The sequence below is a fragment of the Prunus avium genome, chromosome 2 (assembly GCF_965620075.1).
Source record: "Prunus avium chromosome 2, drPruAviu1.hap1.1, whole genome shotgun sequence".
NCBI lineage: Eukaryota > Viridiplantae > Streptophyta > Magnoliopsida > Rosales > Rosaceae > Prunus > Prunus avium.
Window position 1 is genome coordinate 9,802,586 of NC_142285.1, and position 17,639 is coordinate 9,820,224.

The 17,639-nt window shown below is 38.3% G+C and overlaps 1 long non-coding RNA gene across 1 annotated transcript; it reads right to left on the reverse strand.

Annotated features, from left to right (window-relative positions):
* Nucleotides 1–15,452: 15,452 nt before the first annotated feature.
* On the reverse strand, nucleotides 15,453–16,447 carry LOC148296451 (uncharacterized). Its single transcript, XR_015833801.1, has 3 exons — nucleotides 16,290–16,447; nucleotides 16,084–16,200; nucleotides 15,453–15,530 (listed from the first exon to the last, which is right to left on the reverse strand). It is a non-coding gene; the product is annotated as an uncharacterized LOC148296451 (long non-coding RNA).
* Between the last annotated feature and the right edge of the window lie 1,192 nt (nucleotides 16,448–17,639).

Below are 17,639 nucleotides of genomic sequence, written 5' to 3' on the forward strand. Positions count from 1 at the left end.
CAGCCACAGATGAATATATAATAATTTCAGAAAATCAAAATCAACAAAGTGTGAAAAGCTCACTCCTCGATTCCTGGTTACATTGTAGTCCCCTTTTCCACAGTGATCAACTTCAATCCTCCTGTGTAGCAGGGGGGAACCAGCCTTAGATCCTGTTGTGGGTTGTGCGTCTGCAAACCCATGCAGGTTCTAAAGCTGGTTCCACCCTTGCTACACAGGAGGATGTAGCAAACCCATGCTTGGTCTTGTGAGGAATCATTCTGCAAACCCATTTGCTTTCAGAAAGACAATTTCTTGTGAGGAAACATTCTGCAACCCTAATTGAAAACTGAGAGTTAAAAAACGCGTGAAAAAATCATATTTAAACAAATTATATAAGTACAACGTCGGTTCTAATATACATAGCGACGTCATATTTTAATAATCAACGTCCGTTTAGATAAACAAGCGCCGTCATAACTACATCGGAAATCCAAAAGTCACTTGGCGAGTATTAAAAAGAGAACGACGTCGTTTTCAGAACCCCAAAGTAACCACGTCGGTTTATTAAAATACAGTCGTTCGGCAGTTGTGATAACTACGTCAGTTATGAATTATTTACCGTCGTTATAAATTTATAATACGACGGTTTGTAAACCCTTTTACGTCGCTTGGTAAAAACTATGACGTTGTTATGTGTGTACAACGTCATTTTAAAGAAACCAAGGTTTAGAAATGCGCTCTTCGTAAATCATCGACGGAAAACAATAAAACCGTCGTTAAATATGACATCTATACCCTAAACCCTAAACCCTAAACCCTAAACCCTAAACCATAAAATATAAACCATAAATTATATATATATTTTTAAATAATTATAGAAAAGGATTTATGGTTTTAGGGCCTAATATATACTAATCATAAACCCTAAACCCCAAAAATAAACCTTCATCCCCCTAAACCCTAAACCCTAGACCCTAAACCCTAAACCCTAAACCATTAAAGTATAAGTGATGTTGTGACTCGTGAAAACATTTTTCTTTTTGGTGGTAATTTTAAATTTGTATAACTCAAACTTAATTTTTTAAAGCTTAAGGGGAAAGAAAATATCTCAATGACTTCATAGGAGTTGACGTTGCATTTTTTGGATTTATTTTCAATTTATTATGAATATTTGAATGAAATGGAATAAAATATTATGAATAAAACCCACAAACCACGTCGGCGTTAATAAATTAACGACGTTTTAAATTATTATAAACGACTTAATTTTAAAACAAAACGTCGTTTAAATTCTAAACCATGACCATTTTTGCACATAAAACGACGTACAAAATATTTTCCACGACCACAACTCTTAACTTCTCGCCGTCCAATATCAAAAAAACAACGTCGTCTATAGAACCAAGAGCGTCGTTTGAAAAACCTCTTACGTCGCTTTTTTAAAAACTGTGACGTTGTTATGTGTATACAATGTCTTTTTGAACAAACTACGGTTTTTCACAACATGAAAACCTCAACAAATTTACAGGGACGTTGATTTCAACAAAAACTTGGGAATTCTAACCAATTTTGTACAAAAACTTGTCTAATTCTAACAAAATTTGTACATTTTATAAAAATGTTTAAGTATGCTAAAATTCCTCTACTCCATATGAACACACACAAACTCTGCCCATTCTTTCCTAACTTCTTCAATGGCAGCTTGGGGGTATGGCGCTTGATCCTTTCCTTTGGCAAACTGCAGTCCATAAACAAAGATTAATCTCACAGACGACGCTATTATTCATTCACCGACATAGTATATATATTCAACGACGGTATTTTTAATTTACCGTCGTTGATAATATAAAAACCCACATAAAAATAAATCTGAAAATTTTCTTCTTACCATCTTCTCAAATTCCAGGGAAGTATCCTTTATGATGTCTCTCATAAAGCGCATGACATAATACCCGCATTCTACACTGCTTGGTTGCTTTGGAGTGCCGGGCAGAGTTTTCCAGAGAGGTGTTTTACGGCATACTCTGCCTATGTGTGTATTATACATTTTTAGAGCAGAGTTCACAATGTTTTTCCCGTCCTCATCCACAAACCGATTTCCAGGCAGTGGATCCAGAAAATATACGGTTTCCTTCTTTGCTCTTACAATGATCAAGACCCAATGACGGCTGCACAAAATAAATATAAAGGTTAAATAGTGTTATATGCAGAGCATCATACAAACAAAATCCTGTTTTTTGTTTTGGAGACTAACCCTGGATTGTAAGGCATCAAGAAAATCTGTTCACCATCTGTTTTTTGAAGACGATTGGCTACGAGACGTGATCTTTCAGTTAATGAACCAGCGTCAGCACTAACTAGAGCAGGGTCTATAAAGCCAACCATATTCACCATATTTGCAGCTTTCAGATGATCAAACAGGCACCTAAATATATGAATTGAAACCATGAGTGTTTTTTTTTTTAAACAAAAGGAGAGTGTCAAATGAATATTTGATAAGGACAAACCTCATATATATTGCAACGACAGTAACCCCAATTTCTTCCATGCCAGCAAATTGGGTAATATCTTCATGCAAGACGAAGGTGTTACGATCTATGCCAAACACCTCCTTCTCAATCATAAAGCTCATAGCCTTCTCCTGAGGCTTTAGTGTCGATTCAACATAACTACAAAGGGATTGTAAAGAAGATGGCAACTCCAGCTTTGTATAATCTGGTACTTCAGTACTCTGTTTGAACAAATAAAGCAACATAAGTGACGTGGTAAATAAATAACAACGACGGTTTAAATAACAAAACGTCGTCTTAAAATGAGTTACACGACGGTAACAAAATACCGTCGTAATGAATACTTTATTACGTCGTTTAAATAAAACCGACGTCTAATTCAAATGCAAAATTCATAATTAATGAATTTACCTTTTCAATTTTCTTTTCTCCAACACTGGATTGCTGTTTTAATAAATAAAGAGATATATATATATAAGAAAGATTGTACAATAATTTAAACATTCAATTAAAACAAACGACGGTTGAAAGAAAATATAGACGTCTGAAACTTGAAAAAGAAATGAAAAAGGCAAAGTTAAGAGAATTTACCTTTTCATCTTTCTTTTCTTCAATCTTTTCACGATCCCCAGATTTCTGTTATAAGAAATAAACTCAATATATATAAGACATAGTACAAAAAGGGCAAAAAAAAAAAGTAAAACAATTAAATTAAACCGTCGTGGTAATAATAACAAACGACGGTATTTAATAATTACAGACGTGTATATTTAATCACACGACGGTAAATAATAAACGTCGTGGTATTTCATATACTACGACGGTATCTAAGCTTGTACAACAATTTAAACATTCAATTAAATAATTGCAGACGTGTAACATTCATTAAACGTCGTGGTAATTCCTTTATTGAAAAAAAAAATTGAAAAAAGCAAAGTTATGAGAATTTACCTGTTCAACTATCTCAAGTATCTTTCCTTCTACTCTCTTTTCAACTTCCCCTGATTTCTGTTATAAGAAATAAAGAAATATATAAATGACATTGTAGAAAAATTAAAACAAATAAATAAACCGTCGTGGTAAACATTAACAGACGACGGTAAATATAAACAGAGAAACAGAAAATTCAAAGTTCAAAGACGTTACCATTTCCTCCTGCTGTTCCCCATTCTTGGCAGTATCCTCCTCAAATTGTAGGGCTCTAACATCAAGTGCCCCAGAACAGCTTGCTTTGTCAGACATTGGATTTTTGGGACTTTGCCCTTGGATTTGGGACAATGTATTCAGTTTCAGCAGGCTTGGATCAAAATTGGGGATGATTTTTGAAAGCTGACTCAGCAAATTTTCCCTCTCAGCTTCTACCAATTGCTTCGTCCTAGCCTCCATCTTTAAACTCTCTTCCCTTGATCTAGCCTCCATTTTCAAAGTCTCTTCTTGAAGGACAAGTCTTACACTTTCCTTCAATTGATCAGCAAACCTAACCTTCTGTTGTCTAGGTAAGTTGAAGTATTGCTTAGGGGAAACCCCAGCCCCTACACCTCTAACTCTTCCTGGATGCTCGGGACCCAAAGCCATTGTCAAAACATCATTGGATCCTGACAGAGAAATTGTGCCTTCAGAGACTTGCTTTTGCAAATCATCCTAACAAAAAGACATAATAAAAAGTCAGAATAAGGAAACAAACGACGGTTATTTATAAAAAATAGACGTAATATAATATTTCACACGACTCAATAACATAACAATCGACGTAATATAATATTTAAGACGACGCTAACTAAATACCGACGTTATTAATATATTAACACGACATAAATAATAATACACCGACGTCTTATGTTATAATTACAAAAAACAGAGCATGGATTCCAGATTCAGACCTTTAACGTCGCCTTTTAAAATATTTCGACGTAGTAAAACTTTTCACACGACGGAAAAATATAACAGCAGACGTAATAAAATTTTTAAAACAGAGTGAGTAGGCTTACAATTAATTTTGCTTTTTCTGCAGTCTTTGGATCCGGGATGTTACCATGTTTGTCTTCTCTTGCTTTTTTCCATAAGGTAGATCGATCAATATCTACCCCAGGCATGATTTCCTTCAAGTCCTCCTTAAAACCAACATATCCTTTTCGAGACAATCGATGATTGTACTTGAGTTTCTCCTTCCTCTGTGATTGTTCTTCATGCACAGCCTCAAATTCTTTAGATAACCTTGAAGCTACAAAGGCATCCCATTGAGCTTTCTCTATGAATTTGTATGTTTCAGGGGGCTGCCTTAATCTATCCTGCTCCTTGATGAATGGAAGGATATGAAACCTCGTTAGTGTGGACTTGAAATCTTTCCATTTCTTGGCGGCAGAAGATAGCACCATTTGCTTGCCCCCTTTACCAACCACAAAAGCCATGTCAACGGCTTCCCACATCTGCTCTTTTATATCCTTGGATATTTGAACCCATTTCTTGTCCACAAGTGGGACTCTGGAGCGTGCCAACACACCAATGTAGGACTGCATCTCATTATGTGCACGGCCATAAGGTTTCCCTTCTTCATTGTACTCAACAACAGGCTTGATTTTCTGAATTTTTCTCTGCACAACACGGGGCATTGTGCTCATACCCCGACCTGACTTTGCCTCCTCAGAAATAGTTGCCGTGTTGGCTGGTTCTGTCTCAGAAGATGAAACAAGCTTCATCTTCTTCGAGGCCTTGGTTTGAGGATTTACAACTCTAAGCTCCTTCGAGGATTCATTTTTTTTCAAACCAGACTCCTTACTTTGGGATTGAGAAACCATGGTTACAGACAAATTAAACCTGCAAGTGAAAATATATCAGTGAAATTAAGAAAAACCACGACGATTATTTATAAACTACGACGTATTATAATATTTCAAACGACGTAAGAACAAAACAAACGACGTAATAATAATTTTACACGACGGTAATTAATCACCGACGTGATAAAATATTACAACGACGTCAATAATAAACAACCGACGTCTTATGATATAATAAAAACAGAGTATTAAATATTACAACGACGTTAATAATAAACATTCGCCGTGGTATTGAAAATAAAACGACGTAAATATTAATATACCGTCGTCTATACCACAAAAACAAATTAGGAACAACGTAAAATATTTTCAGCAGAAAAATAATTAAAAAGATTTTCGAAACAAAAACCATTGTTCAGAGAAATCAAACATGCGATGAAAGCTTGGAAACTTAAAATGATATCCTTACAAATAAAAAACAAAAAAAGGATATCATTTTAAAAAACAACGACGAACACTTTCACACGACGCTAGGGTGACTGACGAACCGTCGTGGTCTATAAATCTAACCACGTAAATAATAAGCCACCGTCGTCTTATTTAGTTGAAGTAAAAGAACCAGAGTAGTGTTCAAACTTGGAAACTTTTCGTCTTTGTCTGCAAATTTTATCAAACTTGGAAAGAAAAAATGTAAAAAGATTTAAAAAAAAGAAAATGATATGCGCATGCAAAACAGGAACAAAAATCCTTCCAGAAATGCTTACCCTTTGCTTGCGATGAAAGCTTTCTTCTGGAGTTTGGTGTTTCAGTTCAGAGATGAAGACGAAGAGGAGATAAGCTTGAAAGTTTGAAACAGTTCTTGGAGAATGAAAAATGAGAAAAGCTTGAAAGTTTTTCTCGGGTTTGGAACCAATGCAAGTATGGGTCAGGAAGGCGAAAAGTTTAAAATAATAAAAAAAAACCTTTTCATAACAACGACGCTATTAATAGTATGCGCCCTAGTATGATACATTATACGGCGCTATTGTTAACACTGCCCTATAATATTACTTTCAACGACGGTATGTTTTAATGAAACGACGTTTTGAAATCGAATTACACGACGCATGTTTCTTCAAAAAAGATGAATCGTCATTTTCCAATTTACCAAACGACCTTATATTCAATAATAACGACGTTAAAAATTAATACCACGTCGTTTTAATTACTCATACCGACGTGTAATTTTTTTAATTACACAATAAATTAATTTTCCAAAAAATTACAACGTCGTTTTTATATAGCGTCGTTGTTAAATAATTTATACGACCTTATTTTAAATTTAAAGGACGTGTATGTTATATATAAACGTCTATATTTTAAAACACCGACGTGGTATATAAGATTTGTTTATAAATAATGGGTTTTCTGTCTTTCTGTCGTCTTCATTTTTCAATTAGGGTTTCAACTTTTTCTCAATTCTCTGGAGGCACATCACCTCTCTGTCTCATCTCGCTTTCATTTTTCAGTTTGGATGTTGATGTGTGGGCGCGTTTGTGTATCTGAAAGACACAAACACGCACACATCATCTAAATATTGTCTTTCTGCACAGAAGGAGAACAAGGTCTGCATCAGCCCTCTTTCTCAGCTCCTCTATGATGGGGTTCTCTGGGTTGATCTCCATGGTCTTCTTGCTCGACATGTACCCAGCCGCTCTGTTATCCCTCAAGGCCTGAGCCTTCATGATTCTTTCCATGTTGGCAGTCCAGCACGGTCAGACGGTCAGACACCACAACCTTCTCCACTCTGTCACCCAAAACATCCTTCACAACCTTGCAGAGTCCCTCAAACTTCTCCTTCAACTCTTCCTTCTTCTTTGCCTCGTCTTCACTCTCATCAAGCTTGAGACCTTCCTTGGCGGCTGAGACAAGCTTCTTGCCCTCAAACTCCTTGTGAGAGTAATTGGCACATCATCCACTTCTAAAACATTGCCTTTGTTCATTCTGGTTCGATTATGATGAGGAACAGAGTTCATTCTGGTAATGATAGACTAATAATTGCATAAAATTTGTACGTCGTTAATTTAACAAACCGTCGTGGTTAGTACAATTATGCGACAGTAGAGTTATGGATACCGTCGTAGTATATTATAATTAAAAAGTCGATAAATTTATATTTACAGTCGTGGTAACTTAATTTAAAGCGGTGATTTTTTTTGTAATTAACCGTCGTAGATTCCTTTGAATTTATGCATCGCTGACTAAGAAAATTGGGTCGTGTTTATTAATTAATTAACACGGCGTCTTATTTTTATATCGTCGTCTTTACTTTCTACGGCGGTGATTTCATAGATGCAGTCGTTGTTTTTAGGTTCAGATTTTAACTCTGAAAATACCTTTGTAATAAGACGACGCTTTTTTAATTTGGTGCGTCGTGGTTTCAAAATATCTATACGTGTGCCGTTTTTTAGGTGTTTAAAGTATGTTTCTACGACGGGTTTCTATTACCGTCGTCTTTTAAAAAACAACGACGGTTTTTTGATCTACCGTCGTTGTTTACTGGTCGTCTTTTGCCCTTTTTGTAGTAGTGGTTGTTAAAGAATATAAAGCTTGTCCAATATGCGGCGATGATACACCTAGTCACAGGTTGAAAAATGGCCACAAAATTTGTTACATTGGGCATAGAAAATGGTTACCAATCAATCATCCATATAGGAGGCAACGTGCAGCTTTTAATGGGAAACCTGAATATGGCACGCCTCTGGAGCCATTAACGGGAGAAGAAGTGCTGCATATGGTTGAAGATATTAATTACATATGGGGCTCGAAAAAAGGGGGAGGTGGAGGTGAAAATGATGGTGACAGAGTTTGTTGGAAGAAGAAGTCAAAATTCTTTGATCTTGAGTATTGGAAATACCTTCCAGTGAGGCATGTCCTAGATGTTATGCACATTGAGAAGAATGTTTGTGATAGTATCATTGGTACATTGTTGGAGATCCCTGGAAAAAATAAAGATGGGATTGTTGCCCGGTTAGATTTATTGAACATGGGGGTCAAAACTGATTTGCAACCCGAGTATGGAGAAAGAAGTACTCGTTTGTCTCCAGGGCCTTGGAATTTGTCAAGAGCAGAGAAGAGAGCGGTTTGCAATTCTTTCTATGGTATGAAGGTCCCTGAAGGTTATTCTTCAAATATAAAAAATCTTGTATCTTTACAAGATTCAAGACTTCTTGGCCTTAAATCACATGATTGTCATACCTTAATGCAACAATTGCTCCATGTGGCAATTCGTTCTGTTTTGGAGAAGCCTGCAAGGTATGCAATAACTCGTTTGTGCTTCTTCTTCAATGCTATATGTGCAAAGACGGTTGATGTTTCCAAGCTAGATAAGTTGGAAGAAGATGTAGTAGTTATTTTGTGTTTGCTTGAAAAATACTTTCCACCTTCATTCTTCGATATCATGGTTCATCTAGTAGTACATCTTGTCAGAGAAGTTAGTCTATGTGGGCCAGTATATTTTAGATGGATGTATCCGTTTGAAAGATATATGAAAGTTCTAAAGGGGTATGTTCAGAACCGTACTCATCCCGAAGGTTGCATTGCGGAGCGTTATATAGCTGAAGAAGCTGTAGAATTTTGCATTGAACATTTATCTGATATTAGTACAATTGGAGTGCCATCAAGTCAGAAGATAGGAGTTTCAAAGCCATTATTAGGTTGCACAGTGAGCGTAGTTGATTGGGACCTGTTGAACCAAGCACATCTATATGTCTTGGAGAATACGGAGGAAGTCCTACCTTATATCGAGTATGAGTTTTATTCTTTAAGTTTCCATTTTAAATTATTCCTTATGTTAAATTTAAGGTATGCAATAATTGATTGGGACCATAATGCTTGAAATTTTCGTGTCATGTAGGGAACATATGATCCACATTAAGGCCGCTTATCCAAAATTTAGAAAGAGAACAAAGTGGCTGCAAGATAAGCACAATAGCACTTTTATTCAAGGGCTACACTTCAAGGTATATGTTATTCAATAACATATTGGACTTTTAATTTTCTTCTTTTTATGTTAGATTGAATTAAGATATGATTAATTTGCAGGTTCAAAGTGAACTTGATGAGGGAGGCAATCATGGGGTATCAGAAAATTTAAGGTAGCTAGCAGCTGGTCCAAACATGGCAGTGCCATTATATAGGAGCTATCTTATTAAAGGTGTTAAATTTAACATCAAGGCACAAGATGATGTGCGGACAGTTCAAAATAGTGGAGTTTATTTACTTGCACATACCATGCAAGTTGCTAGTGCCAAGGATAAAAACTCAATTCTCTCAAATATGGGTTTTTATGGTGTCATTCAAGAAATTTGGGACCTTGACTACCAAAAGTTTACAATCCCAGTCTTTAGGTGTGATTGGATAGATAGTACTTCCGGCCTTGTAGTCGACGAACTTGGATTTACCCTTGTAGATTTGAGTAAAATTGGACATAGGAATGACCAATTTGTTTTGGCTTCTCAAGTCAAACAAGTATTTTTTGTTGACGACCCGATGCATCATGGTTGGTCGGTAGTGTTATCAGCGCCTAATAGAGAATACAATGATGTTATTGGTGATGATGTCTTAGGTGATGTGAGAATTGAGTGTGAGCCATTTACTAGAGGGATGCCAAATGTTGACACATTTGATGAACTAGTGGGTGAGTTTGGGAGTCAAAATATTCGAGATGGGTGTGAAGATATATGGATTGAATGATGCTCTTGTAATTTATGAAAGTACTTATGCCCTAAACCGCACTACTGTATGACATTAATTTTGTAATAAATTGTAATGTGTTTTCTTCACTTTCATTATGCAGGGTTTGGCCACAAAACAATCAGTACATAAAATACTGGTTCAGTATTATAAAACGACGGTCCTCATAAAACTGTGAAAAACAGACGTCTGTTTTCATAAAATTGTCAATAAAAAACGACGTTTTGGAGCATTCAACGACGGCATTGAATTTACCGACGTCTAAAAGCGAAGTAAAATTGAAGAAAGACGACGGTATTGTGAAACAGTTATTAACGATATCACGTCGGAGAAGCATAAAGAGCCGACATGTAATTACAAATAACACGACTCCAGTACCATAATACCGACGTCTAAAAGGACAGATATTGAACCTGAACGTTACAAAAGACGACGTCTTAGAGCATGAACTCGTCCGTAACAAATAAAAAATCGTCGTCTTAAAATTTTACCACGTCGCTTGTTATATCAAAAACGAAGTAAAAAATAAACAATTCACGACATAATTTGATATCCAGAGGTAAATTTGTCGACGTAAAAAAAATATTTTGACGTCGTTCTTTTACAAAAACAACGTTATATTAAATATCCACGTCTCTTTTTTTATTCTTATGTCGTTACATATATTTTCCACGTCGATTGGCTGAAAAACTTCGCCGTCTCAGATATATTAGACGACTATTATTTTGGTAAAGACGACGTATAAATAGAGAAACACGGCTGTCTTTTACATGATCACGACGATGTATATAAAATACGACGACGTTTATAGAAATAAATATGTCGTAAGTCATGAGCCTAACATATTTTCCACGTCGTTTATTTTATATACAATGAAGTGGAAAAACCATTTCACGACGGTTATATAAATATTCCCGACGTCGTATAGTTTAATAACGTCGTATTTTATTTATTTAAAGACGTATTGTATTTATTTACACGACGGAGTTTGTATAAAATAGGTCGTCTATTCTTATCCTTGAAAATTTTTTGGCTCATTTTTCAGTATACAGACGTTGGTTTTTTTTTGTGGTAATGACGTTGTTTGTTAGAACAACGACGGTGATGTACCCTAACCGCTATTTCCACGTCGATATTAATGGAAAAAACGAAGTGGAAAAAGTATTTCACGACGGTTATATAAATACATTGGACGTCGTATGTTTAAATAACGTCAGATTTAATTTATTTAAAGACGTATTGTATTTATTTAAATGACGGAGTTTGTATAAAATAGGTCGTCTATTCTTTTCCACGACAATTTTTTGGTTCATTTTTCAGTATACAGACGACGGTTTTTTTTGTTCATGACGTTGTTTGTCATTATAACGACGGTGATTTCGCGTCGTGGTTTTACTTTGCAAAAGATGTCGGTCGATTTTACGACGGTTTGAAAACCCGATACACGACGGTGAATTTCCGTCGTCTTTTGCCTTTTTTGTAGTAGTGTCTCTTCGCCCCGCCGATTGGCCTCCTGAATGAGCTTTCCGGCATCGGCAATCTTCGAACGGCCCTCCTCGAATTTCTTCTGGTACCGTTCGGCAGCATTTACGGCTCGCTTTATGCAGAGCCACATCTCCATATCAGCCTGCAACACATCAAAAAATTCAGTATATGCCGAACGCATAAACACTTGACAACAACAAAATCTGCAAACTTACTATAGCCTGAAGCCGGAAGGCGTGTCCGGTCTGCTCGCGCACCGTCTTCATCGACAACTGCTCGATCTCTTACAGCTCTATTTGAGCGCCATCAATCATGCAGTTGATGAACGGCATGGCCTTCTGAGGGCAGGCAATGTACACCGGCCCCTCTTCTCCCTCCCCTTCATCGTCGGGAATCAGCACGGAGGTCCCCTCGTTCGGCCCCCTAGGTTTCTTCGGCATCGGCGTTACATCGAGGGCACCCTCGATCTGCCTCTTGCCCGTCACCTGGAGGTGGACCTCCCGAACGGCCTCGGCTTCGGCCACCCTCTTCTCCTGGCGACGATCGGCCACCGTCGTCTCATCAGCCGAAGCCCCTCCAGTCGCCTTTGCTGCCTTCTTCTTCTTCGGCCTGGGGGAGTCCCCTTTCTTCGGCCTCAGCGCCCCATGACCCTCCAGACGCTGCCTAGTCGCCTCACTCATCGGCCTCCCACTTGCCACTGCATAAGAACACAAGTTAGATAGGAAACGGTAGTCATGAAAACGAGAACAGAAAGAAACTGCCAAACGGCATCACTTACTTTGCCTTTTCTCTTCCTCCTCTCCCTCCTTCACCCTTTGGTTCGTGTTCCGCTTTGCCGATCAAGCCTGCCTTGAACAGATTCCGAAAGTACAGAAGCTCCTTGAAAAAGCGATCTTCTTCGGCAATCTTCACTCGCACCCGCTCGATCGCTTCCACTTCTCTGATCGGCGCAGCAGGCCGTTTCAGGGACATTGAAACAAAAACTCCCGACGGTCAGTCCAAAAAAAAAAAAAAAAAAAAAAAAACAACAACAACAACACGCCTGCCGAACGGCAGGCCTTAACCTACCGACTGTTTGGAAGGTCGTAGGGATCTGCCTCTCTATGATCACCCCCGATGCCGATTCCCAAGCACCAGACACAGTTACCCGACACTTGCGCCAGGTCTTTTGAGAGCTCGGCACCCCCACTACAAAGTGTCCACGCTGCCCTGCCGAAAGACAGTTGGACTGCACCCACCCCCCCTGATCGGCGCTCTTCGCCCTCGTTACACTATACAGTTGGGCAAATTGCTCATAGCTCGGCTCTCCTTTGTCCGCTATGCCGAACGCAGTGATCGTCCCAAGCAAAGTAATCCAAAAGTTCGGATTATATTGCCCCGGCGCATACCCAAGCACCGCCAGGATCTTTTGCACCGAATGCCTCAACGGCAGCCGAAGCCCATGTTTAAAAACATCGGTGAAGAAGACCACTCCCTTGTCATTGTCACTCAACGACTCTAGGGGCTCCGGAATTCGCATCACTACCGATTCCGGAATATTATACTCCGCCCGAATCTTAGCCAGCTCAGCCTCGGTCAGTGTGTTCGGCTCTAAGTGATCTACTCCGAACACCAATTCCTTAGGCTTCGCCATCGGTATCAGTTACTTCCCCGCCACAACCTTCAGCACCCGCTCCCCTGGCACAGCAACAGAGACGTCGCCTGCTTTGGCCCCACGACCCGAGGTCGAAGGCTCACTACCTTGAGGCAATCTACGCGAAGTGCCACCAGCCTCGGTGCGCACTCCTGCTCCTTCCACTATCTCACAACTTGAAGAGCTCCCAGAATCGGTACTCTCACTCCCCTCAGACGAACTCCCCAAGGACGATTTGTCCTCGTATGCCCTCAGACTACGCCTACCCTCGGATTCGGTATCTGATATCTACAAACACAAACGAAGGGACACTAAGGGCCATGCTAGAATCAAAAGTCCTATCCTACCTCTTAAAAACTTATGTTCATGCTTGTTCATGCTTTGTTCATACAAAATTCATCGAATTCAACAATTTGATTCACAAAAAATCATAAACACAACAACATACCTTGTTTACACGGTGGTTCCTAGTCGCCGGAAATCGCCTCCGCCTTGTTCAAACTCGCCGAAAATCGCCTCCTCAGCCTTCGTACGGTTTCCGGAAATCGCCTCTCACAAGCTCTGATTGCTCTCAAAATCTTCAAGTATTCCAACTATCGTCCCTTCCTTACATTTATAGGACGAACCTAGCATCGGGAAGCGAAGTGACGCATCGGGATATGAAACGACGCGACTCTTCACAGCCATGCCGACACGTGTCACGCATGCATGGGGGAGCTCAAGTGTCGTCATTCGAAACGTTTCCAATCCTCACAAACGTTTTAACTTCCCAGACGCTCCACTCTAGCCACTTTCGAGCACAACTCCACTGGCGAACGGCAGACGCACATTGATGAGTTTTCACTCACCTCTCGTGCCGAACGGCAGGCGCACATTGATGAATTTTCACTCACCTCTCGTGCCGAACGGCAGGCGCACATTGATGAGTTTTCACTCACCTCTCATGCCGAACGACAGATGTTCCTAAAACCATACCTCCACACCTCTCGAACCATTCGGCACATCATGCCGTCTCTTTTCCAAGCTCACTCGCTCGGGCACTTGGGGGACTACATGCCACCATCGGCAACAATGAGACCATCGAGTCCGGATCAGAATGCCGAAGACAGATTCAAGTCCCCAACCGAGAAGTCGCTTCTCAATCGGTAACTTGGGGGACTACTGTTTGTACCATATCTGACCCTCCACTCATTGAGTGACACGTGGATCAGAGGAACTCCCCAAATGCCCAAGGCTCCGAACAATCGGCATCGGCTACTGGTGATATTGTCTCAAAGCAGCAAACGGTAGCTACAGGCCCAGCATAGTCTACAATCGGTATCTCCTACCGATTACGTAGAATCAACCTCGAAGCACCCGCCCAAAATATCTAAAGACTCGTGTCAACCTCATAGGGCCCTCCCACGAGTCCCACATCGAAATTAAGTACCAAGAGCATACAAAATGCCCTCTATAAAGAGGCCCCTTCACTACAATACAAGGGTAAGACTTTTCAGCTTGACTTTTATACTAATATATTGCCAACAGCAAAAGCTCTTAAAAAACAAACTTACTTTCGCATCGGAGGGTCTTAGGCTGGTCCCACACCGGTTCCATGGACCTGACGAGTCTCAGCTTCCTTCTATTCAGGATCAGCATCCAAGGACAGGAAGAATCAACATCTAGCACTCAATCGATCTCTAAGATCGTCCACATCACTTGTAAGTTGCACTCATCTCTATCTGTTCAGTTTTAGTGCCAACCGATATGCAAGTTAACAAATCTTATCTTCTCTCAGGGAAAGCAAAATAAAATGGCATAAATACCAGTAGATCTCTTACAATTATGAGCATAATTACTAATCATAATGCATTATTTTTAGCAGGAAACTAAAAGAAAAAAACCACTCGCAGGAAAACAACTGATTCAACCTCAAATACAAATGCAAAAATTAGGACTATACTGAACAAACATGGAGCAATTTTTTTATCACCCTAGCCCAATGAGGGTAAAACAGTAACTTCCATAGCTTTAACAACCCCTACAGCAACAAAGTTCTAGAAGATGGCACCTTGATAGCCAAGTACTGTGCTACAGAAAACTAGTTTGTACCTTGCTATTAGCAAACCATCACTTGGGAAAAGAGAGATGGGATCATCCTATATGACCTATTTAATCTAAAATTAAAAAAAAAATGGTAACCAAAAATAATAAAGACAAGATTAAAATAAATAAATTGAAATTCCACATTATGGTACAAAAGCAAGATTGCCATCGAAAGGTGTTCAAATCTATGCTGACGATTAATGCATGCAAATTGATATTGTTGTCAAAGTATTAAAGTTCATTATACTCAGGTAGGATATCCACTTTTCTCTGAGCTGAAATTTCAAAGGCATATATTTTCTTGATTGCTGTAACCGCATAAGCCTGTATGAGAAGAACAGACTCACTTCAGTTTCAACAAGTAAGATACAAATATATACACAAATACAAACGGTGCTCTTTTTCTGAATAGATAACCAAATATAAAATTCAGAGAAGAAAATTTTAAACCTATGAAATACTCATAAAATACAAAATTTGTGGTTGTTTGTTTCTTAAGCAAATGGAAAATAAAAATTGTGTGCCCTGCGCTCTCTTCTTTATTCTTTCCAAAAGCTCTCATGTTTCTATAACTACACAGGGACCCTGCTTATTCTAATCAAAGTAAATTTGTACTTCAAATTACCTTTTAATCCCAATTCTTAAGAAAATATTTTTTCAAATTATGATTTGCACTCCCATTATTTTTATTCGGATTCTAGCTTTATATGCATTTTTAATTGTAGATATAATTAAATTGTATCTCGTTTAATACAATTATACCCTGACCTCATTACCAAATTTAAGAAGCATGGAAAATTTCTTCAAATCAAACCCTAAAAAATTACAAATGCAGATAATGAACCTCTAGTTACAAAAAACTGAGTTTGAGGGATACCTTAACGGATTCATCATTTGAATACGCCTCTGCCACATCACATAACTTCCCAGTGATATAGGAAGCAGAATATTTTCCATCAGCAGTTCCATATTCCCCCAAAACCCAACAAATGACCTGAGATCACAACTAAAATTCAGATATCAACAGGAATATTCTTCCAAAATTTTCTACATAAAGAAAAGAACTGAGAGGACAGAATGTACCTGAAGAAATACAGATGGAAGCTTTGGCTCACCAATTATACGCAAATATGACTCCACCTGCACATAAAGAAGTTTAGTTCTTTAACATGCAGAAACAGGGAAAGCAAGGAAATGGTTTAAGACATAGTGCAGAAGCAAGCAATGCACAAAATGTTGTAAACATACTACTAGAATATAATCCTCAAATGTTACACAAATAGCAGTACTATAAAAAGGTGAATGCAGCATTATATCTCCTATGCTGAATTTGTCAGGGATTGTTGAACTCAATGGCAAAAAGAATGAAAAGCCTTAGCAATTTTGCAACATCAAAATGATTTTCATCACAAACAACAAACATAGCAGTAATAAGAAATGCTTCTATTCGCAATGAGGTAAACCAAAACCCTCGGAAAAATCCACCTCTGAGGTCTCAAACGTTATATGCATGAAATGGCTTGAGAGTAACTTACATAATTTTATAACTAACTAGAACAAGTGACACCTGTAAGTTATGTGTCAAATTCTTTGACGTGGCAACTCATCCTCCTAACATGATATGTCCATGATTTTACCACTTTATTCATGGTCTGCAGAGAGAATATCAGGCATGGATGACATCGGGTGTTTAATAAGCAATAACAAAATACTCCATGATAGAACTAGAATATAAAAGGCAACATGTATTACTCATACCAAAAACTTCACGCATTAATAAGCTCAACTTTATTGAAAGTAAGTAAAACCTGAATAAAGGGAGCGGGCAGTGTTGTGTAGATACAACTGCACCAAAATGGATTCAGTTGCATCCTCAACTTGTGATACTCGCAAGTGCACGAGCCGTTAGGTAGTATAGCATATGTAAGTGCGAGGTCGATCCCACGAGGATTGGTGATTGAATGATCCAATTCATTTCCCTACACAAAACATAAATGAAAACAAAAGGAAATAAATAAAACAAGGAAGAAAGAAATAACTAACTCAAGCAGATAAGTTCCCTAGTTCAATTTAGATTAATGGATTGATTCTAGCTAAAGTATGATTAAGCCATGGTGTGTGGTCATAACCTTGTGTTCCTAATTCCCTAATTTGATCATTTGTTGTCTAACCTAAAATTAAGCATTAGGAACCCATTAAGCATAGAAGAACATTTTAAACAACCAAGTATGTATCTAATCCCTGTTGTCGAATGTCCATACATACTCTTCCTATTCATAGTTCAATTCGAATTAAAGCATGGTGTATACTCTTAATTCAAACCAAGATAGCTAACATGCAAGCCTAAATGGTGATCAATCATTCAAACTAGCATATTAACTTATAAGCATAATGAATAAGAACATGAACCATAATTGAAACTTGGAAACTAAT